This window comes from Euprymna scolopes, chromosome 29 (genome assembly GCF_053919585.1).
Source record: "Euprymna scolopes isolate OS-2025 chromosome 29, ASM5391958v1, whole genome shotgun sequence".
Classification (NCBI taxonomy): Eukaryota; Metazoa; Mollusca; class Cephalopoda; order Sepiida; family Sepiolidae; genus Euprymna; species Euprymna scolopes.
Window position 1 is genome coordinate 72229534 of NC_136510.1, and position 24439 is coordinate 72253972.

At 33.0% G+C, this 24439-nt stretch overlaps 1 protein-coding gene and 1 pseudogene across 4 annotated transcripts in view; both read right to left on the reverse strand.

Moving 5' to 3' along the window:
- Window positions 1-24439, reverse strand: part of LOC145252711 (uncharacterized) — a 1486750-nt gene that overhangs the window by 997821 nt on the left and 464490 nt on the right. The window lies entirely within an intron of this gene.
- On the reverse strand, window positions 14161-14277 carry LOC145253144 (5S ribosomal RNA; annotated as a pseudogene).

The following is a 24439-nucleotide window of genomic DNA, read 5'->3' on the forward strand; positions in this document are numbered from 1 at the left end:
AAACTTTATATTTGGGTTTTGGCGGGGGAAATCGGAGCAAAAGTGTGAAAATTAAAGAAATGGAATTTGCGATGGGAAGGTCGAACGACAGCATTACGAATATGCATGCCTAACGTAATAGCAATTTGTTCATGTTTTAATTTTTTAGTCTTGCTGTAAACATGTCTTAATAGCTCAGGCATTGACGTCAAAAGAAAAAAGTTAATCGTAAGCTAAAAGTTTTGGTTTCGATTCTCGGTGGTGGCGCACGAGTCATTTTTTTTTGTTTACTTCTTAAATAATTACTATATATTGGGTCCAATATAATATAATAATAAATACGAAATCTGCATTAATCAAACTATCGTATTTAAGCATATTTTAGGACTGGGCAATGCCGAGAGGCCTTATAAGACCCCCCTCTTTAGGTAGAGAACTGTCGTAAATAATCTCACCCGCTACTTAATTGCCTGAAAAATGCGAGGCTCACTGTTTGTTTATAAACAAGCGGTTAGAGCACTGTAAAATTAGTGGACAAATGTTTGTTTAAATAGACATTTGGCAAGATTATTTACGGGCGCCGCTCCCGTAGGTAGATTTGTAGAACTGCTGACTGTCAACGCGATGGTTCAATCCTCGGTTTGGGAGAGGTGCTAGTATATATATATATATATATATATATATATATATATATATATATATATATATATATATATATATATATGCGTTTGCCGATCTGTTTGAAACATTTCGTATCCATCAAATTATCTGTTATGTGTCGAGATTTTACGAATGATGATTCATTATTAAAATTTTTTGGACTACTGCTTTCACCTTAAATATTTTTTTTTTAGGCTGTTATCGCCTCATTCCTTTTTCATGTGCGTTTTGTCGAACTCAGGAATCTTTCAGCCGAAATCAAGAATTCGTACAGAACCATTTATTTAATTTATATGGTTAGATTGTTCTTATTTCGTCAACCATGACTCGGTAGAAGTCATGTTCAATCTTCAGTACAAGTAATACTAAACATATAATTACGAATTATTAAGATTTCTACACATTCCTGGCTGACGAAACGAGAGCAAGCTACCCCTGGGATTAAATAAAAGAATTCAGTTCAAAATGCCGCCCTGATTCTTGAGTTTATAGGAAAGATTCAAGAGTTCAAAGGAAAAATTCCTAGATTTAAAAGGATACAACCGAAAAAGGTCGGAGATTACATCGGTCGAAATGTTTTTTTGTACATGTTGCGATCTATTTGTTTATTGCAAGTAAAATGTCCAAATTTATTTAATCCTTTTGTATATTTTCTTTTCGGTCATATTTAAAAGATAAATAAATTTTTATCGATATTACAAAAATGTTTATGTTTGTTGATATGAATAAAGGAGAAACTTTTTTTGTTTCGTGTTTATAATGTTATAAAAAAGGACAAACCCAAGTTAGTAAGAAATCAAACTAGATAAGTTTGAAAATGATATTTGGAAACGGTTAGAATCGAACCCAGTAAGAAAAGTTTAAAAAAATACATATTGAAATCCTAGGAATGCAGAACGCTTGTCATTGTTCTCGCAAATAACCAAATATTATTTATGTCAGAGAGAGATATTTAATTTAGGAATGTAGTCGATTGTTCATTTTTTAGAAATAACTGGATATAAAATATGCCAGTTAAAAGAATGGACAATACGAGCTTAGAAATAATGATTAACAAATAGGTTAGCTATTGAACAATTTAAATTAGGAATTCTTTGTTTACCAAAGGTGTGCTTGGACATACATAGGTAAATTCCACGTGAATAAATTTCACGTGGCGGAGTATACTTTGACATCATAACGAAAGCAGATTCCCATATATTAAGACTGGGTTCGAAGTGAGAGACAGTCACAGAGGCAGAGTCACAGACAGTGAGAGACAGAGCCAGAGAGAGCTCGAGTCGGCTACACTGGGAGCTGACGCCCTCTTCGAGGCGTGAGAAGGGGAAGATAGGACAATGTAATTGAGAAAGATTGAATCCCTGAGCCTCATCATCATCCAGCTGGTATGAATAACGGATCATCTATATTTGTAAACTGTTGTTTTCGTCTGTCGTCATTCCACCAAAAGGAAAAGGTAAATGTGTTTTTTTTTCTATCATCTTGTAAACGAACTTTATATAACTCCCTAAAAGTATTGTGTGTCCCCTCCGCCATCATCAATAATGACTCTCCCCTCTATATATGTTAACAAGAACTGTTGCATTATGTTTCTCATCACCGTATCATAATATGATAAAAGAATCGTCACAGTCGTCATCGTGATATAAACAGTTTATAAATGTCATTATTATCTGTTATAAACTGTCTCAATATGTACCCTGTTATCAATAATAATAAAAAAGTTACGAATGAAATGTTTATAGTTTTAGATTATCGTTTCAATGATTTCAACTAGCAAACATTTCTGTAAGTTTGATACCTTGGTTAGGATCGGTGCTTGTATATGTGTGTTTGCCGTTATGTTTGAAACACCTCACATTCAACACATCTATTCATCTTTTTTTTTATATCGTCGACAAATGCAAAATCTGTAATTTTTCTCCATTTCTAATATTGATTCAAATTGAACCACCGATCGATTTGTCGTTAAATTAGTTCGATCGATTTCTCGATACAACGTTCGCTTTCAATGGAATCGCTTATCATTATGAGTATTGACTGACAAAAAAGTAATACGCCACACAATCGAACATTCATCCTCTTCAAATTTTGATGCGGCTCTTATTTTTAATAATAAAGTCGTATTTCTGTTTGTTTGTTCACAATTTAATTAATATGTACAAAAGGGATACTATTTCACTAATGAAATTTTATACTGAAAATGGACTTCTATACACGTCTATTACAGAATGATTTCTGTGTATTTAAAAGAAATCTACATTCAATGAGTAACATCATTTGCATATTGCATTAAATAAAATATATTTTAATAATTATCTCGATGTTATAAATTATTAGAATCGTTTCGATTGTTCTATTTAGAAATATTAAATTTATTCATTTTTATTTATTTATTCATTTTTTAATTTAATTCATATTTAGTTAATTTATATCCAGTATAAGTATTCTTATTTATAAGAGTTATTTCGCGTTAGATTTTTATTAACAAAGATGGGTTCGTTTCATGCTTCCCTAAATGCAACATGTGGTAACTTTTTGTAACAAGTTAGGACATCCGATGTAGTTATTTATTTGATTCCCCACTAAGCAAATTAGGCACAATGCCGTTTTTTTAATGTAGAGAGAGAGGGGGGAGTGGAACCAGCTCCCCCGTGGGGAAACTGGATAGTGACAATTGGTATGAAGGGTTCCCCCTATATTGACCAAAACTGATTGCTACAATAGCAATGGTCTGATATGTGTAATTGCCCCCACATATGGTCTTTAGTGAAGCATCTGCCGGAACAGATACTACACTTTGAGATATTAAATCTTTTATTCAGGCAAAAATAAATATGAAAAAAAAACTTTGGCACAACGCCAGCTCAAAATTGGGGGATGGGGGTCGTTGATCATCCTTGTCACTCCTTGTCACTCTAGAACTAAACAAAAGTTTCTCTTAGCTAGAATCTTCTTCCACCATAATACCGTATTCGCCCTTTCGTACTTGGGGACGTCCTCATTAGCACCTAATTTTTAAAACATTTTTATTAGCGTGTAAAAACACAAAAAGATAACAATAACGGTAATACAATAATTCATGTGTATCTTTGATCCCGAGCCAAGAAGGCCCGATGTATCTTCAGTGGTATGGGACTAATCTCTCTGCCCAACAACTTGCTTCGACCCAGCAGCGCAGTGTCTAGCAAGTTTTTAATAAACCAAATGAACAGTGTGCTTAGATCTCTTCCCTTTGCATATTTAACGATACTTCTCAGATCAGTACTCTTTCTTTCTTTCTCTCGTTTACATGATTTGGACCATTTTACTCCGATGTGTAGAAACTAGTTAAGGACAGTTGACTTACTGGAGTGTAACTGCTGCTGACCGAGAACGTTCTCCCAAACCCGAAAGCCGCTTACTTCAGAGTATGCATACTAGTAGAAGAAAGCATTCAATTGTTTTAAAAACCCATTCCCTCCAGCTTGCTTCACTTTAGTTTTTTTCAATTATCCGATTTTTCGACACAATGTCACTCTCGCAATTTGTTTAAATTGTAATGAACAAGTCACTCATCTGTCATATTGCTACCAATATCATATTTTTGATGTCTCTGCGAATTTAGACAAAGATTTACTTTCTTATTGTTTATCTAATTTACATATTGTGTTCGTACATACCATAAACACATGTAATATAGGTAAATACAACATATTAATATTTTTTATTTTTATATTATCAACAATAATAATAATAACATTAATATTATTATTACTAATAATAATATTAATAATAATGATAACATTAACTATAATAATATTAATAATAAATTAATAATATAACATTAATAATGATAACATTAATAATAATAACATTAATAATATTATTAATAATAATAACATTAAAATATTATTAATAATAATAACATTAAAATATTATTAATAATAACATTAGTAATATTATATATAATAATAACATTAATAATATTATTAATAATAATAGCATTAATAATAATAACATTAATAATAACATTATAATAACATCATTAAGATTACTACTAATAATAACATTAATATTAATAATAACATTAATGATAACATTAATAATAACATTTATAATAATAATAACATAAATAATAACATTATTATTGATAACATTAATAATAATAAAATTAATAATAATAAAATTAATAATAAAATCAATAATAATAACATTAATAATAATAATATTAATAATAATATTAATAATAATATTAATAATAATATTATTATTAATAATATTAATAATAATAACAATAATAATAATAATATTAATAATAATAATAATAATAATAATATTAATAATAATATTAATAATAATATTAATAATAATAATATTAATAATAGTATTAATAATAATAATATTAATAATAACAATAATAATAACATTAATAATAATAATATTAATAATAATATTAATAATAATATTAATAATAATATTAATAATAATATTATTATTAATAATATTAATAATAATAACAATAATAATAATAATATTAATAATAATATTAATGATAATAATATTGATAATAATATTAATAATATTAATAATAATATTATTAATAATAATATTAATAAGAATATTAATAATAATATTAATAATAATATTAATAATAAGAATAATAATAATATTGATGATAATAATAATATTAATAATAATATTATTAATAATAATAATAATAATAATCATAATAAATGTCCCACAAACCAGAAAGAACTGAAACTATCAGAATTCTATTAATCTGCTTCCCACCCGCTAGCAAAACTAAAAACACACGTACTCACACAAGTGTTACTGTTGTGCCACCATTATCAGAATAAACCACACAAAGCGATAAAAACGGATAAAGAAGGATCGAAAGAGAAAAGAGAGAAAAAAACTAATCAAACATCAGCTGAAAGAGGGCAGAGTACTTAGGCTTCTGCAATGCGTTTTCACACTCAAATTTCAGAATAGAGTAGAGATCGGTTCCAGAATACAATCAATGATAAACGACTGCTGCAATAATGCAGGATGATTTACAACAATTATCTTGGAAAGTGTGCGAAATATGTGGAGACTTGTTGTCACTCAAACTCCAGGAGGGATCATCACTATTTTTTGTCAGTAAGTAATCATTGATTTGCACTAACTTATGTAAAAATTACTTACAAGTGAACAACAACAACAACAACAACAACAACAACAACAACAACACCACCACCACCACCACCACCACCACCACGACGACGACGACGACGACGACGACGACGACGACGACGACGACGACGCAACTCTTGGAAATTCCACGGTAGTTAAAAAAACACATCAGTAATGAACATCTTATGACATAATCAAACAATTACATTGAGGTTGGATTTAACTAAATCACGGCGCTCGGGATTTTCATTGTCCTGGTATCTCTGCTGACTATTGCATTAATTTGATTAACTGTTCTGATCGTATCCTGATCTCGCAAGATTATTATCATGTGGTAGTCTCTCTTTTTTGAAATTCAATAACATAAACATTTGTAAATAGAATTCCCCGTACATGTCTATCTTCAATGTCTTTCAAAAGTTCAGCTAGATGTGCATGATACACACGTGATATTAAGTCAAGTCGATTTTATGTAAGTTCTGATGACCCCAAGTTGTTTATTATTTAAGAACATCTTGGATTACACATGTATGGAAGGAATAAGTATGGTTTTCTGTACTTACAAAAAACACTGCTTTGTACTAATTTCAACATGACATGTAAGTAGATAATAATGTTTTCACCTGAAATGCGTAGGTTTAAAAGATCCATAATCAACAAAACTACCCTATGATTTTTGTTTTCATGTTTTTTGTTTTGTTTTACATGGGGGTAACCACTTATCAAGGCCCGAAGGCCACTCAGGGATAAGGGTTATTGCGTGTACAGTAATCAATGAGATAGTATTGTAGTAATTATTAGTATTAGGGTTTTTGATATAGTGTCTTACTTAAGGAGGCGGTTTGTCAGGAGTTTGTTTATGTTGGACTTGAAGACGTCCAAGTTGTAGTCAGGTGGGAAACAGACAAGCGGCAGAGAGTTCCACTGGCGTGCAGTTCTAAGAAAGAAGCTTTGCTCATGGAATCTACGTTTGGATTTAGGCACAGATAAAGAGTGGGGAAAACTATTGACAGTAGTTTCAGCCAGACAGGTGTTTTTCGTGAAAGATTGGCGAAGGGGGACGAGGGATTGAAGCTCAGACGAGCACCTGCCATGGAAATAACGATAAAACAAAGACAGGCTCGCAACGTGTCTTCTGTGGGAGAGAGGCTGCAGGGAAGAGAAAAGGGCAGCCCCTCTAAACCACGAAGTCTATTTCGTACTCTGTCAAGGCAGGATAGGTTGTTTTCAGCAGCTCCTGCCCAGATGTGGCAGCAGTACTCCATCCCTGGACATACTTGGCTTTTATACAGATAGAGAATTGCATCAGTAGTGAGATATCTTCTGGAGCGGTAGAAGGATCCCAACAGATTTTATGTACATATTCCTTTTCAGATCAGGAGTAAAGGTCAAACCCAGAAGCTTGTCAAAACATGGAGCTTCCCCAAGCCGAGAGCCATCCATTTCAATTGATGCCAGATGGAGATCAGAGCGTTGATGATTTAAAGATAGAAGCTTGGATGCATTAAAAGTGACCAGCCACCTCTTACCCCATTGTACCACGCGCTCAAGATCAGAGGAGAGAGAATTAGAGAGAACTTTGTCTTTTACGGCCTTTCATGTGTTGCCATAGATGGTCGTATCATCAGCATTAATGTCAACGAATGATTTAAGTATGTGTTTTGTAGATGTAGACCAGGAAGAGAGTTGGGCCCAGGATGGACCTCTGGAGGACTCCAGCATTAATACTGTGGGCCTCTGATTTCTACCCATCAACCACTACTCTTATGAATTTATCAGAGAGAAATGATTTAATGATTGAGAAAACATTTCCAGTAATACCGTAGCTGGAAATCTTGTGAAGTAGGCCCTTATGCCATACCTTATCGAAGGCTCGATATGTCAAGAGCAATTGCCCTAGAAAGGAAACCTTTGTCAAGAGATTCACTAATCCTATGTGATATAGCCGTTAGCACATGTGCTGTAGATCTTGCAGAGCGGAAACCATATTGCATGTCACTAAGAAGGTTGTTTCTGTTGAGGTGGTTGACTACTTCTTTATTTAATATGGATTCCAACAACTTATTCATGACACACAGGAGACTTATTAGTCTTTACTGAGAGGGAGATGACTTATCACCTGAATTCTTAAATACAGGGCATACTGATGAGGTTTTCCAGGGTATTGGAAAGCACTTCTCCTTAAGGCAACGCTTAAACAGTTTGGTAAGTATGGGGGGACAAATTCTGGTTGGAGCTTTTTCAGCACTATAACTGGAATGCCATCAGGGCTTTACTAGAATCAAGGTTCTTGATTAGCTTGGCGACCTCACGCACAGATATTTCTATGTTACCTAGCGTGTTGTCTGTTATAGGAGGAAATACAGGAGGTTGATGGTCATTGTCGCATAGGGTAGAATTAGCTGCAAAGTTCTTGGCAAATAGTCTGGCCTTATCTGATGCTGACGAGATGACCTCAGGTCCATTGATTATGATTTTACTTATTTTGACATAACTCTTCAGTGGGTAATGATGTTTTCACCTGAAATTAGAATTTGTACTTATTTGAACATGACATGTACTAATAGGTAATAATATTTTCACCTGAAATGAGTTAGAATGGTTACTAATTTGAATAGAACATGTGATAATAGGTAATAATATGTTCACCTGAAATGCTTAGATTAAAAACACCCAAATCAACAAAAGCACTATATGATTTACTTATTTCGACATGATACTTAAGTAGCTAATATTTTCACCTGAAATGTGAAGGCTTAAAAGGTGTTTGATCAACAAAAACACCCTATGATTGTAAATATTTTGACACAGCACTTTAATCAGTAATAATGTTTGCACCTGAAATGCGTTGGAATTTGTACCATATTTCAACATGACATGTAATAATTTATATCAGTTTGAAATAAGTCAAACCATAAAAAAAATAATATTGGCAGTAAATATATATTCCGTGTTCGTTGTTAAGGCCATACAATAAACGGCATTTAGGAAATTGACCCCCCGCCTCCTTCTAAATTCCACAATTTACACTTTTTTCTTTTTTCACGTTAACCACATCGAGTCACAATAGTTTTCTCAGTGGTGGTCACAAAGTACGTGTTCAATTTAGCAGGACGTTATAATTGAAAATTGATCCCCAAGGATAAAATTCATAATTTTTTTTTTCAAAAATTTTTAATCTAAAAATTAAGTTTGTAATCGATGAAATTAACGTGAAAAATGAAAAAAATAAATTAATTGTGGAATTTAGAGGTGGGGGTCAATTTACTAAACGTCCTCTCATAAAAAATAATTTTTATTTTTATTTATCAGACTGAAGATTAGGTGGGAAAATACTCTCGATCCCTTTATCACATAAAAGGAACATAATTTCCTAATGACCGTTATGTTACTATGCCAACAAACGACCCTGGTGTCTAACGCTGCCCTCGTTTATTTGACTAATAATTAACACCATTATTAAATCGCCTCGTCAGGACGACTCGAGATCAGGTGTGTAAAAGCAATCTATTAAGTCGGCGGTTAAATAGATAAGCATAATTATATGTATAAATCTCACCTGTCTGTTTAAATGTATGTATGTATGCCTAAAACTTTCGACAGAGGCGACGGATTTTCATGAGACCGGTATCATTTTGAAGATCGACACTTCGGATGACAAAGATAAAAAGATTGGCTACAAACATTGATTCCTTCACCCTCAACTAGCCACTTTTCTACAGGAAGATGTCGCTTTATTCGCCGATATTTTCAAAAATCATCCCCCCTCTTTTCGATTTTCTAGGCTTAATTTGAACCTACGCCACTTCCGGTTTGGTGATGGGCACAACAGCAAAGATGTCAGGGCTTTTTTTCACGTTCTTTGCCTCCACCGCGATGCACGTTCGAGCCTGCCTACTACTATTTTTTTTTTTTTGCTCAAAACGCACCTCAAAACAATCGGGAAACGCCGGGCACCCAGGCTAGTCTTTATATATAAAGTAGTAGTAGTAGTAGTAGTGTGTATGTGTGTGTATCTGTGTGTGTGTGTCTGTGTGTGTATGTACAACTCTCCTACAGCCTACATCACTGGACCGATCATGATTAAACCTGGCATGATGATCGTCCCCCACCTAAAGATAGTGCACATCATTTTCCAAAGGTAAATGGTAAAGGCCAAAGTCATAGCCTATGTATAAATACTCCCCTACAGCCCACATCAATGATAAACCTGACATGATGATGGTTTCCGACCTAGGAAGGGTGCACACTATTTTCGATGGTCAATGTAAATGGTAAGGTCATATTTGGTACGACTTTACAACATCCACTTACTGTAAGGGTGCCCGCGAAGCGGGTACCCGAGCGCACAGCAAAGTATCGCGCTAAGCGCAGGTATCTTTGCTAGTATAGTATAAATATAGTTACACGAAAAACATAAGGTATTAATATAGTCGCAGGGGTCATATTTGGGCTGATGAATCTCTGTTCATTTTGAAGTTCCTTGATAAAGTGAAGAAATGTATCGGTGATTTGTTTGGCTCCACACTTTTTTTCTTCTCTGCATCCTCTGCCTTTCACAGACATTAGTCTCAGTCTTTCCTATAAATACTATTAGGGCATACACTCTTTGGAATTATCTCATCTGTTATCTGTTTCCTTTATTCCAACTTGTTATACTCGTTGGTTTAGTGAACGTCTATTAATTCGCTGTTTTTATGAAACCTTTTTCTTGCTGGGTACTTTCAAGAAAAAAAAAACAATAGATATCGCCTGCATTTGTGATAGCTATCTTTCGTTCTTGCTAGTTCCTTACATCCATGAGCTTCATGCTGTGTCTAGGGCTATTTACATTGAAAAATTGTTAATATAAATTTAAGACAGCTATGTTAAAACACCAACAACAATTTTTGACAATAAAAATATAAACCGGGGAGCGGCAGACCAATTCGCTCAAGACAAAAAATGCAGGTAAAAAATCTATCGTGTACATATTAATAGAAATTTGATATGTGTATGTCTGAATCCAAAACAATACTATTACAGGGAAGAACAATAAAATTGTCGAGAATGTAAAGAAAACAACATATTTATATATTAAATATTTATATTTATTTATATTTATCTTTTTTATTTTTTGAAAAGGACTTGATTATGTAGTAGAGTTGACGTCTATACAATGTAGCTGCCTCAGCCTCAATCACCGCTTCGATACGGGTCCGGAACTGGGGATATGACGCTTCCACAAACGCTGGCGGAAGTTCAGCGAATACTCCGCGAATGGTGGTAATCGGACTGGGATGTTCTCGACATATGATCAAACGAAGTAGTCCAGCGAGTTCAGGTCGGGAGAGAAGACGGCAGTAAGAGAAGGGTACAAAGTCAAGCACTCCTTCTGAAGCAAAGTCTGGATCTCTTTGGACTTGTAGGTCGGTGCTGTGCCTTGCTGCCAAAACCAGGGTCTGCCAGAGGCCACCCGACTGCACCATGAGGATCACCACACTCTTCAGCATATTCAGGTACACTATGGTGTTGATTTTCAAACCGATTTCTAAGGAGTGAGATGGCCTGATGTGGCCCTCACTTTAAACCACACAACAACCATAACCGTGACCAGAAACTTTGTTTTATCACCCTGGGTACGCCATTAAGTGTTGCGCCGTCCAGATTTGCATTTTCAGAGTGCTGGCAATGGTCCTGTTGTCATAATCTGCATCGGTAGAGAGCATGAGTTGTACAGCGGTGACTCTCCTATCTCGCTCGTTGAACATTGTGTCACTTTCAGACATGATAGACGGCTCCAATCGCTCTTGGGGTTTGTTTGATGGTCTGCAATAAAAAAGGAAACCGGTTTTCATCAAATGGAAATGGAATCATATCGTCTTTTTAGAGCGACAATTTTATCGTTCTACCCTGTTCTTGTAATTATGTTTATTGTACTATTTGTCAATGCTAAATTCAGTGAGTATAATGCAGTATCCGTTTGTTCGCCACGAAACCATATCAGAGGCATTCCCTCCTCCATTTTCGAGGTGGGTTAATGTGGCGTACGTTGTGATGCGATCATTCTTCCGGGAACTACCTACTCTTTTAAAGTTTAGGGCAGCGTCGGTAAAAAAGAAAATCTTCAGCATCGGCTCCACAGTCACATTTATATCCGGTCGCATTTTGGATGAGTTGGAGGCAACGTAGCATAAAGGCGTGGAGGTTAGCAAAGTGTTGAAATATGTACGCGTGTTATAATTTTTTTTTTATTTATATAAAAAATGTAGTTGTATAATTATTAAGATTTATTATATATTTTATTGCTAGATATCAAATAAATGTTTCAATTCTTTTTTTGTCAAGGTTAACTGGGGTGCAGAAGCCACAGACAATTTCTGAAGTGCCAAATATATAGAACATCTAAGACATATAACTCTATATTAAGCTGTTCATGTGTAAACGAAACGGTGGATTAAGTTTCGGGATTTTTAAAACAGGAAATAAAACACGATTACTGGAATGTAACTTTGCATTATTTATTTATATGTGCTATGGTGTTAAAACTAAGAGAAACGAGCATGCTTTAAGCTCTTACTGTAAACATTTGATAATAAATATATGCACGTATAAATATATAGTATGTTTATTGTATAAACATTATTGGTTACATATGTGCATACATGTTTCAGTGGAATATGAACTTGGAGAGACCTACCTCATAAGACCAGTGTAAAGAAGCGACACTGACACGAAAATAAAGGTTCATTTGTTTTGTATATAAAAAAGTTATCTGGGTGTGGTTTAAACCCTGAAAAAAAGAGGGATGCATAGATTGTTTGGGAGGAAGGATTGCAGCAAAGAAAGAGAATAGGGAGTTAGAGGGTAGAGAGAGAAGGGAAGTACGATCTAACTTGATCAAGTAATCTTAGCAGGAAGGTCACAGATATATTCTGATTATACGACTAAATCTTCACTTTGATTTGAAGTGGCTCTAATGTAGGTTATTTGTTAGATTCTTATCAGGGCATCTACTCTATTGAAGACTTTTTGTCTAGTTCACCGGATCTACCTCAAGGAAACATAACTATGCAACCATGGGGTCCCGAGTTCGAATCTCACTAGATTCAGCCAGTTGTAGATAATGAAATATGCGTCAGTGGATAATTATATTTTAAAAACAATATATATGCCGCTCCCCATCTGGAAGTACCAAATTGGTAAAAGGGGAAATTATTCCCAAATCGTATTTAGGTAAAAATTAACGTTCGTATAAATAATTTCAATCAAAACGTATTGCAAAAACAAAAACAAATAAACAACATATACGTAAATCGCGATATATCCAAACAGTCGTGCGAGATAGGCCAGTGGTAGAAGTTACGGCTTCTTAGCATAGCGTCCCGATTTAGAATCTTGCTAGACTCAGCCACTCTGATGTATCGTAGACGACGAAATACGTGCCAGTGGATAATTATATTTTAAAAACTATATATATATATATATATATATATATATATATATATATATATATATATATATATATATATATATATATATATAGCGCGTTAACATATGTTGAAAAGAAATGAAGAAGATGATCGATCACAAACTGGAAAGAAAAAATACAAATGATTTAAAAATTATTTCTGAGGCGTACCATGATTTCATTAACATTTACTGACATTTTATAGGCCTTTTAAAGTGTAATAAGTCAATCAATCTCAATGAAATCATTGTTCGTTACGAAATAAATAAAATATAATTTTAAATTAAATAGGTTTAATATCTGTGTGTTCATGCGCATAAAATGACAACCGAGTTTTAGAAATAAACTAATATATATATGTATATATAGTCATCGACATACAGTCCTGTTCTGTTGTATCACAACTCATCAGTGCCGCTAGACTAGCACCTCTCCCAAGCCGAGAATTGAACCTAGAATCATCGCGTTGACAGTCGCCCGTAAATAATCTCGCCAAATGTCTATTTAAACAAACATCCGTCCACCACTTTTACAATGTTCTAACCGCTTTGTTTATAAACAAAGAGCGAGCGTCGCATTATATATATATATATATATATATATGTATATATATGTATATATATATATATATATATATATATATATATATATATATATATATATATATATATAATTTACTAATAGTACATGGAATAGTGTATTTCATTTAGATCAAAAGAAGTAAAAAAAAAAAAGGCTTCCTTCAGTCTTGACAGACTATGGATACCCACAGTAAAGGTGCCTGCGCGAGAAATTTTTGTGGCAAGAGTTGCGCAATAACCAACCACACCTCTCCTGATTCGACATTGTTGAATACCAGTGGCAAGTGGAGGTTCAGGACGACTGGAAACAATGCAGAGATAAGCGGAAAGCACATACAGCGCCTAGAATTCCCAAATGGTCACCCATCTGGTACTAGCCACGCTCAACGTTGCTTAACTTCGGTGATCTGACGAGAACCGGTGTGTCAACGTGATTATGCCGTACAATTATCATATGACTTCTTGACCTAAGTAAATAGAAAACAATATAAGTTAATTTCATATAAGGTACAGACAAACACGTCACGAAATCCACGATGTAAAAGAAAAAACGAACCTAATCTCTTTTATAAAACAATCGTCATTAGGGGAAACATCTTGCAAAATTAATTAGTTAGCTAACAGGTAGACATGTTTTCGTATTTTAAAAGACTTTTTTTCATAAATAGGGAAAACATTTTATTAGATTAATTAGTTAACAGACATTCAAACATATTTTCGTGTTTATAAGACTATCTACATAAGTAGGTGAGACATCTTACAAAATTAATTAGTCAGCGAACTAGTAGACAGATTTCGTATTTTATAAGACGATTTAAGTACATAGGTGAGACATCTTACAAAATTAATTAGTAAGCGAACAAGTAGACACATTTTCGTATTTTATGAAACCATCTGTATAAGTAGGTTGACATCTTTCAAAATTAGTTAGCAAATAAGCAGAACTATTTTCGTATTTTATAAGCCAATATACAAACATCTTTTCAAATTACTTAGTTCGCGGATCGACAGACATATTTTCGTATGTTATGCATATAGAAGATAACAGTGTTGACCATACTTTAAAAGGAAACCTGACGTATTAAAGTATTTCTATTATGCAGATAAGCGCTGCGTCCATCCAGCCAGAAAATCATAGTCGTTATTAGTCAACCATTGTTCATTGAGCGTGTTGACAAACCCAGACCACTCCAAGTCGAGTGTTTGCCTCGAAGGTAATTTAAAAGGAAAGCTAGTCAGTCCAAGCAAAGAAGATTATTAGGCGACTCCTTCATATCGTTTACAAAAGTTTAACCAATAAGATTCAACCTCTTCTCCGGCCTCTAATCATCACCACCCTTCTAATGTTCCTTATTAAAAATACTGCGCTTATTATGATATGTAGAAGTGTTTACAAGAATAGGTGTGTTGTTAGCGGTAGCACAGCTTTACTTCGGGCGATGATTAACCAAGCAGGCTCTTTCAGGGACAAACATATTCAACATTTTTACCATGAGAATTAATTGAGTTACTACACTATAAAAACAAACATTTGTCTGTAATAGACTACTACACACACCCACACAAACATGCACACACTCACACACACACACACACACACACACACACATATATATATATATATATATATATATATATATATAATTCTTGATTCCGATACAAGTACCGATTCCGATTCTTTATAAATCTCCAAATATTTAACTATAAGGTCTATAAATCTCTAAATATTTAACTATAACTCTAAATGTTTAACTATATATGCATACATATATATCGGTTTTATGCCAGCTTTTTATGTATATATATATATATATATATATATATATACGAACAAATGATTAATAAAACATAAATATTAATAAAACATGTTAAAAAACATCTTGAAAAAGAGTTAAAAACGTATTTAATTTTAAAAAGGAAGATAAGTGGATATTATAAGCTCTATTTCCTTTTCGGTTTTATTGAGCTTTTACATCTGGTTGAGATTACTTTGCTTGTAAATATTAACTCTTTAATATTTATAATATATTTTAAGTTTACCATTTTGATTACCTTGGTAAACTTATTGTAATATATATATATATATATATATATATATATATATATATATATATATATATATCACCTTGCTCTTCCTTTCTCGTCTGATGAGAAACAATAAGCTTCGAAATATCATCATACAAAGAGCTTTTTCTTTTTCCCTATTAATTAGATAATCCACTAAGGTTTTTTTTATTGATTTGCTCTTTCTATCGGTGTAGAGCATTGTGTATCTTGATAGTTTATTTTACTTTTTAATTTATATATATATATATATATATATATATATATATATATATATATATGTGTGTGCGTGTGTGTATATATATATATCGAAAAGCACTTCCTCGGTACCAATCCTTTACACAAAATTTTCAATAGAAATAACCTAAAGTTATCTTACAACTCCTGCGAAAATTTAGACACGATAATTAAAGCACATAATAACAAAATATTAAATCAAAGCAATGAAAATAACAATAAAATAAACAATAAAAAGTGGACACAATGACAAAAATAAAACTAACACAAAGGGCACATATGTAATTAGTAGAAATAATAATAATAATAATAATAATAATAATAATAATAATAATAATAATAATAATAATAATAATAATAAACCAACTCCGGACAACGACAACTATTCTAAAAATGAAAGTACTAATAATGAACAAGATAAATGCAACTGCAGATCCCGCACACTTTGCCCACTTCAAAATAAATGTCTAACCAAAAGCATAGTTTACAAGGCCACAATATTTGCGAAAGAAAATCCGAATAACAAGAAATATTACGTAGGTATGGCTTTCTTTGATTTCAAAACTCGACATTATGACCACAAAAGTACATTAAAAAAACACCGAATGAAAACAACTCTAGCAAACAAATACTGGAAATATGGACGTTCGCCGGTAGTCGAATAGAAAATAGTAAGACAAGCAAAACCATGTAGAGACATAGACGCTCCATGTAGATTATGCCTTCATGAAAAATTTGCTATCCTATAATTTAAAGAACACCAACATCTATTAAACTGTAGGAGAGAAATAGGAATAATTGTGTTCACAGAATAAACTTTACTCTAGGAGAGCGATACAAAATAATTTTAAAACTAACAATAACAATAGAAAATAATCAAATAAAATAAACATACATATACATAAATTATCATATATATATATATTATATATATATATATATATATGACATAAAAACATATTAACCTAGGTTTAAAATAGTTCAGGACACTACATATCGCGGCTCCCCGCTAAAATAGCACACACAAAGGAACGGGTGAACCGGAGGTAAACTGGGTATTTGTCCTGTAAGTGCCTGCTCATTGGCTGATTAGGAAGAGTGCGGTGGAAACTAGAAAGTTGATTGGCTAACTAAAACTCAATAGGAGGTGCATATATAAAAACGCGAGACAACCACAAAATCCTTGCATATCTTGCTGAATCCTAGCGTGGATGAAACGCGGAATGTTCTGTGTAGCTTAATTGTCATATATATATTATAACTTACTATATATATATATATATACACGCACACACACGTATATATATAAACAACATTGTGTTTAGGTAAGGTATAACTATTTTTATTTTCGATTTTTCTCATAAAAACGTTCTTTCTTTCTAATGATTTTAGTGTTGCGAATTCATTTTTTACTACAAGGTTTTGGATATTAAATTTCTTATAGCAGATAATGGGTCTAATTTTATTGTTATTGTCAGTTGGGAATATTTTATGTGCATGATATTTTTATGGCCTTTCCTTCTAAAGAACCAACTTGTATAAATTTTTGCCTTTTAAATGTCAAGACCGGATGCCCTCATCGTTACAAAATAGCCATTGTCACAACCCTACAAAACCGCGCCAAACTAATTTCCTTCAACAAAAATACTCTTCGAACTAAAACATATGGAACTAGTTCTTATCAATAAGAGATATGATGACTGTTTGGACAATGAAGAAATGAAGTCGGAGCTTCAGAACTTTTTAAAAATACTACTACAAATAATATTACGCAGCATCACATCCCTAATTATATTAACACATGATACCAAATGCAACCAAACTTTTAATTAAACTAATTTTAATTCCGAGAAATTTTAGATACAAATCTTTGTAGCTCTTATATTATGACCTGCGCAACGTCGGATGTTCTGGATAGAGAGGTGTGTGACCGACATTTAAACTAGTGACAATATTACGAAAATAACAAAGTGTTTTGATAACGGAAATGTGTTTTGCAATAGGACTGGAATTTAATGTACAAATAATTAAGTCAGAAATATGTAAAGCACTAAAATGTTTAGAAAGATGTTTAATAATATAGGATTGGAATGTTTAGTTTTAATAAATAAAGATACGTGATAAAAGACCAGGCAAGGATCTTTGGTTACGTAGATGAATAACGTAACGAGTTTAGAGACATCGTAGAAAGTTGGTTAGGCTGCCAACAGAGACAGCTGGCAGACGGGATGACACCCAGCAGAGCAAATATTGATAATTAAGATGTCGACAGAACTGTATCAGTGTATAACCTTTTCAAGATGGGAACAACATTTTGTAATAAGGGTTATTGGACATAAACCTGAGGTCTGTTGCCTGTGGTAGAATTTTCAGTTGCAGCTCTCTGTCCAACAAGATCAAAGGTGAGTCAAGTGTGTTCCCTAATTTGATAAATGTTGTAACTCATCGCATTCGCCCCTTTTGTTGAAGATATGTCTTCCATTTGTCTGACAAGAAACAAAGATGTTTATTCCGTCCTTTATTTGTTGTTATATGTGAACATAAAACAGACCAGTTGTTTTGAAACTAGGCGATCACACGAAAATACGTGATGAAGAACAGACGCACATTCAATAAGACACTCGTTACTAATCTTGATGTTATTAAAAAAGTAACCAACGTTACGTACATGTATTACTATTCTTGATGGTAAGAAAAATTAATTAAAAAAAGGTTTAATTAAATGAAAGGTCTCTGTTATCTTTCATAATGTTTGTTTAAATATATATATATATATATATATATATATATATATATATATATATATATATATATATATATATATATACTTCAGAATGAAATAACTCAAACATTTCACGTCACAAATTTTTAAATTCATTGAATGACTTAAATTTTGATATATATATATATATATATATATATATATATATATATATATATATATATATATATATATAAGTAGAGAGAGAGGAGGGGAATGTATTTTGTTTGAAACATTCCTAGTAACCAGTATATGAGCATCTATGAAAGATGGTAGCAATGTAGAAAACCGAAATAATTAAAGAAAATATGAACAAAACCAATCCAATGTTACTAATCAAACCAGTAAATATGATATTTACTGCTTAATATTACTAAAAATATCATGATTTATATGTCTGAAATTATGCGTGATAGTTATTAGATTACAGCTTAATATTGATTATCATATTGAAAAAAAAAATATTTTCGTATTCACCCATGTTGAAATGTGTCTTAGATTGATAAAATACGAGCTTCATATTTGCTGGATGATATAAATAATAATACATCATTAATACGATGCGAAATACTATGCGAATGTTTCTATCTGATAAATTATATATTTGAATTAAATAAAATAATGTCTAGAAATATTTAAATTGGAATAATTTAAACTGACATAAATATAAATAAAATGAAAGCATATTATAGCTTTTAATATTTATTGCGCTTCTGCTATTTTTGCTCTATGATCTCTTCAAAAGAGCAGCCATCTTTATTTTCCTTGCGTTTGATGGCTTCACATTTACTATGGGAGAAAATTATCAGATTTCACAGCATCCCGGAAAATGTTATGAATATATAGCAATAAGTATATTATGAAACTTTTTTAAACGTTAGAAAAGCCAAAGCTAGTTGACCAGAGTTTTGATGTGAATACAGGGTAGAACGTTAAAATTGTCCTCCTAAAGAAAGCAATATAACAGCTTTAAAATTTTATTGAAAAAAAAATCAATGTAGTAAAGCTGATATCTATTCAATGTAGCAACGTACAACCTCAATCACTGCCTCGATAAGGGTCCGGAACTAGGAGCACGCCTTTTCTACGGCGAGATTTCGGCGAATACTCGGCAGATGGTGGAGATCAGTGAGGCTTTAGTGTTGCGGAATGTTGGTGATCTTCTCGACGTATGATCAAACGAAGTAGTCTATCGGGTTCAGGTCGGTGGAGGAGAGGGGCCAGTGAAAGAAAGGGTAGAAAGTCGTAGCACTCCTGATGAAGCCGAGCTTTGGTCTCTTTGGACCTTTCGGCCGGTACCGCGTCTTGTTACCACACCCAGGGTTTGCAAGCAGCCTTCTAATTGCACCAGGGGATCGCCACACTCTTGAGCACATCCAGGTACGCTTCGGTGTTGATTTTCAAACCGACTTCGAAGATGTGAGGTGGCATGATATGACCCTCACTTGAAACCACATGAAAGACCATAACCGTGGCCGGAACTTTTTAAGCGTTGAATCGTCCGGATCTGAATTTTGAGGATACTGACAATGATCCCGTAGTCATAACTTGGATTGGTAGAAAGAATGAGTTGTACAGCAGCGCATTTACGATCACGCTCATTGAAAATTGTGTCACTTTCAGACATAATAGAAGGCTAATATCGCTTTTGGGATTTGTACACAACTGGCCAACGAGTAGATGCAACAAAAAAAGAAAACCGGTTTTCATCAAACGGAAATGGAATTATGTCGTCTTTTCTAGTGCGACAATTTTATTGTTCCACCCTGCATTATATGATGGCTACTTATTAGACAAGTACAACCTGCACATTTTCATTGTATATTGTACAATTTGACGGCACTATAAAATCAACCCTTTGCCTCTTTTGAACGAATTGTTTTCATTACAAACTTTGAACCTATATGAAGTAGAAGTAGTACTTAAACATAATTTCATTGTTTGAGGCTTTTGAAATGTTTATTTCATAAACCAACACATGGACATTTTCACTGGCCTGCTAGATTACGTTTGAAATAGAGTATTCGTAGGTCTGTCGTACTTTTTCGATATGTATCACCACTTATAAAGACCCGGAGGCCACTCGAGGATAAGGGTTAATGGGTATACATTAGTCAATGTGATTATAGTATACATAAGTAGTGGGATTTTTTTTTTAAATTGGATTACTTAGGGGGACGGTTCATCAAGAAATTGTTTACGCTGGACTTGAAGACAATCAGATTGTAGTCAGCTGGAAAGCAGGCAACCGGAAGAGAGTTCCACAGGCGTGCAGTTCTAAGAAAGAAGCTTTGTTCATGGAATTTACATTTAGGTTTAGGCACAGATAAAGAGTATGGGAAATTATTGATAGTGATTTTGGCTAGATGAGTGCTTTTCGTAAAAGTTTGGTGAGGTGGGGGGGGCATAGATTGAAGCTCAGCTGAGCACTTGCCATGATAAAGCAATGATGAAGACAGGCTCGCAACGTCTTTTCTGTGGGAACGAGGTTGCAGGGAAAAGCAAAGGACACCTTCACTAAACTACGAAGTCTATTTTGAACTATTTTGAAGACAGGATAATCTGTTTCTAGCAGCTCCTTCCCAGATGTGGCAGCAGTACTCCATCATTGGCCGTATCTGGCTTTTATATAGATAGAGAATTGCATCAGGAGTAAGATATCTACTGGAGCGGTAGAAAGATCTCACCATGTTTCCAGCAATCTTGGCAATGGATTTGATATACGTGTTCCATTTCAGGTCAGGAGTAAAAGTCAAGCCCAGAAACTTATCAAAACATGAAACATCCCCAAGACGAGAGCCATTCATTTCAACCGATGCCAGATTGGCATCAGAGCGTAGATGGTGTAGAGATAGATGTTTGGTTTTAGATGCATTAAAATTAACCAACCACCTCTTTCCATATTGCACCACATGCTCAAGATCAGAGGAGAGAGAATCAGAGATAACTTGTTCGTTTACGGTTTTTAATGTGCTACTATAGATTGTAGTGTCGTCAGCATAAATGTCTACAAATGATGTAAGGATGTGATTTGGAAGATCATTAAGTAGGAAGTAGAAATTTCAGTAGTCAGTCACCCTTAGATTTCTATATCATATTTCTATTAAGGTGTCTGTCTGTCTGTCTATCTGTCTGTTATCAGAAACTACTTGGCTGAGCAAGCTGAAATTTTATATGGACCTGTGTTATAATAAAAGTCAGCAAAATAACTATTATGGTATGCATTCAATGCCCAGTTGGGAATTCTTATGGACTAATACGGACGTATTTAAAGTCCACGTTTCTCAGAAACTACTGAGCCGATGTAGCTGCAATTTTGTATGGATTTTACCGCGCAATTTGGAACTAAACCTTTCTATCCTTTTCTTCAATTTCCCCTGCTATGTGACTTCTATTTAATCGATTTTTGATTATGATTTTCCATGTCTAACTGACTTTAGCAAATAAGGTGAATACCGTTAAATCTATTCGCTAATATTTGCTCCTCTGAAGAGATGGTAGGCATCGAAACCCTATAGGATAAGGAGATAAAATTTCTAAAGTATTCTTTGTCTTACTTGGAATAATAAAAAATCCTTGATTTAAATAAAGTTTTTTTTTTTAATTTCATTGCTTTATTTGCTCTATCCTGTATATTGAGCAATTCCTATTAAGATGGGTTAATACATAGAATATTACGACCAGTAATATTTTGTAAAACTTATAATCACAGGTTTCCATACCAGCTGATTGTTGGATAAATCTATTCGGAATATATATATATATATATATATATATATATATATATATATATATATATATATATATTCATACGTTTTTATTTCGGTTTCGCTTCAAGCTAATGCACCCAAGTCATATGGATTTATTTTTTATTTTTGAAATCGCAACTTTATAATATATAAAAATCGATAGGACATTAACTCTATAATGATATATACGAAATCTGCATGAATTAAAATATCATATTTAAGCGTACTTTACAACCGAGCTTTGCCAGGCATTCGTGCTAGCTTAGAAAATACTTTTGCAGTTTTAACAAAAGAGCTACAATAATATCAGAGCGTCTCCATTTACACTGAACATCTACAGAATGCCAACATCAATATATTACATATGAATGAGTCCCCTGCGGAATTTCCACATGCATCGCTGGTACAAATTATTAGGGGATAATATTTAATAAAAAATGAGCGTAAATTTAACAATATTCAACCAATCCATTTAGAATAATGCATTCATTATATCTTTGCCCATCTAGTTAATTATAATTTTCGTTGTTTTTGAAAGTATAAGTTTGAAATGTTATTTTCGTTAGCCTGTCATTCTTAATCTTGAAATAGCATTTTCATCACTTTCCGCGTAGTATGAATGGACACATCATACGAATGTATTCGTTCCTGTTGCATTTAGGAATCATCAAGTGCTATTGTGGATGTAGTCTCCAGACTACCGTCTAATGTCAACTAAAATCTTCCATTCAGAAACCATGAATTTCCTCTCGGTCTCGAACAATGGCGAAAGAAGACGCGGGATTTTGAAAGTCACGTCACACAACCAGAATTCAAACAAAATAAAATAGCGCTGAAAGAGGCCTGATTTCCACCATGGGCGAACGATACATCATCTGATTAGTGGGACTTGAAATATAACCTTTAACTATTGCGTACAAACCGAAACGCAAAGGAAAAATATAAAACTAGAAAATAAAATATTAATTCATCATGAGATCAAATCAAACCGAGAACTAAGAATATACAATGACATAGTCTTTCAATAACTTTTTTACGACAACGACGACAAACCACAAAAGACAAAACTTCTAGAGAATCGCCATCGAGACAGGAATCTGGTAGCAAGACAAGGTCACAAACATGGAAGTCTTTGATAATCGCCATATAACGTTAATGATTCTAATGTCATGTCATGTCTATCTATCTATCTATCTATATCTATATATATAGGGTACGCACCTTATAAATATTTGCTAATATTTTCTCCTCTGAAGCGATGGTAGAAATCGAAAACCTATAGGTTAAGGAGATAAACTTTTCTAAAGTATTCTTTGTCTTGCTTAGAATAATAAAAATCTTTGATATGAAACTCAAAAATTTCACTTCAAAAAAGTTTTTTTGAAATTCAGTGTATCACTACAATTAACTTATTTGCTCTATCTTGTATATCAAGCAATTTTTATTTACATGGGATAATACTTATAGAATATTACTGCCAGTAATATTCTGTAAATTTTATAATCACAGGCTTCCATACCAGCTGATTGTTAAATAACATTATTCTGAAGTAGATATATATATATATATATATATATATATATATATATATATATATATATATATATATATATATACTTCAGAATAATGTTATTTAACAATCAGCTGGTATGGAAGCCTGTGATTATAAAATTTACAGAATATTACTGGCAGTAATATTCTATAAGTATTATCCCATCTAAAGAAAAATTGCTTGATATACAATTTGTGTCTCATATACACAAATTATCTTTATCTAAGAATACCGAGTTCTTGGCTT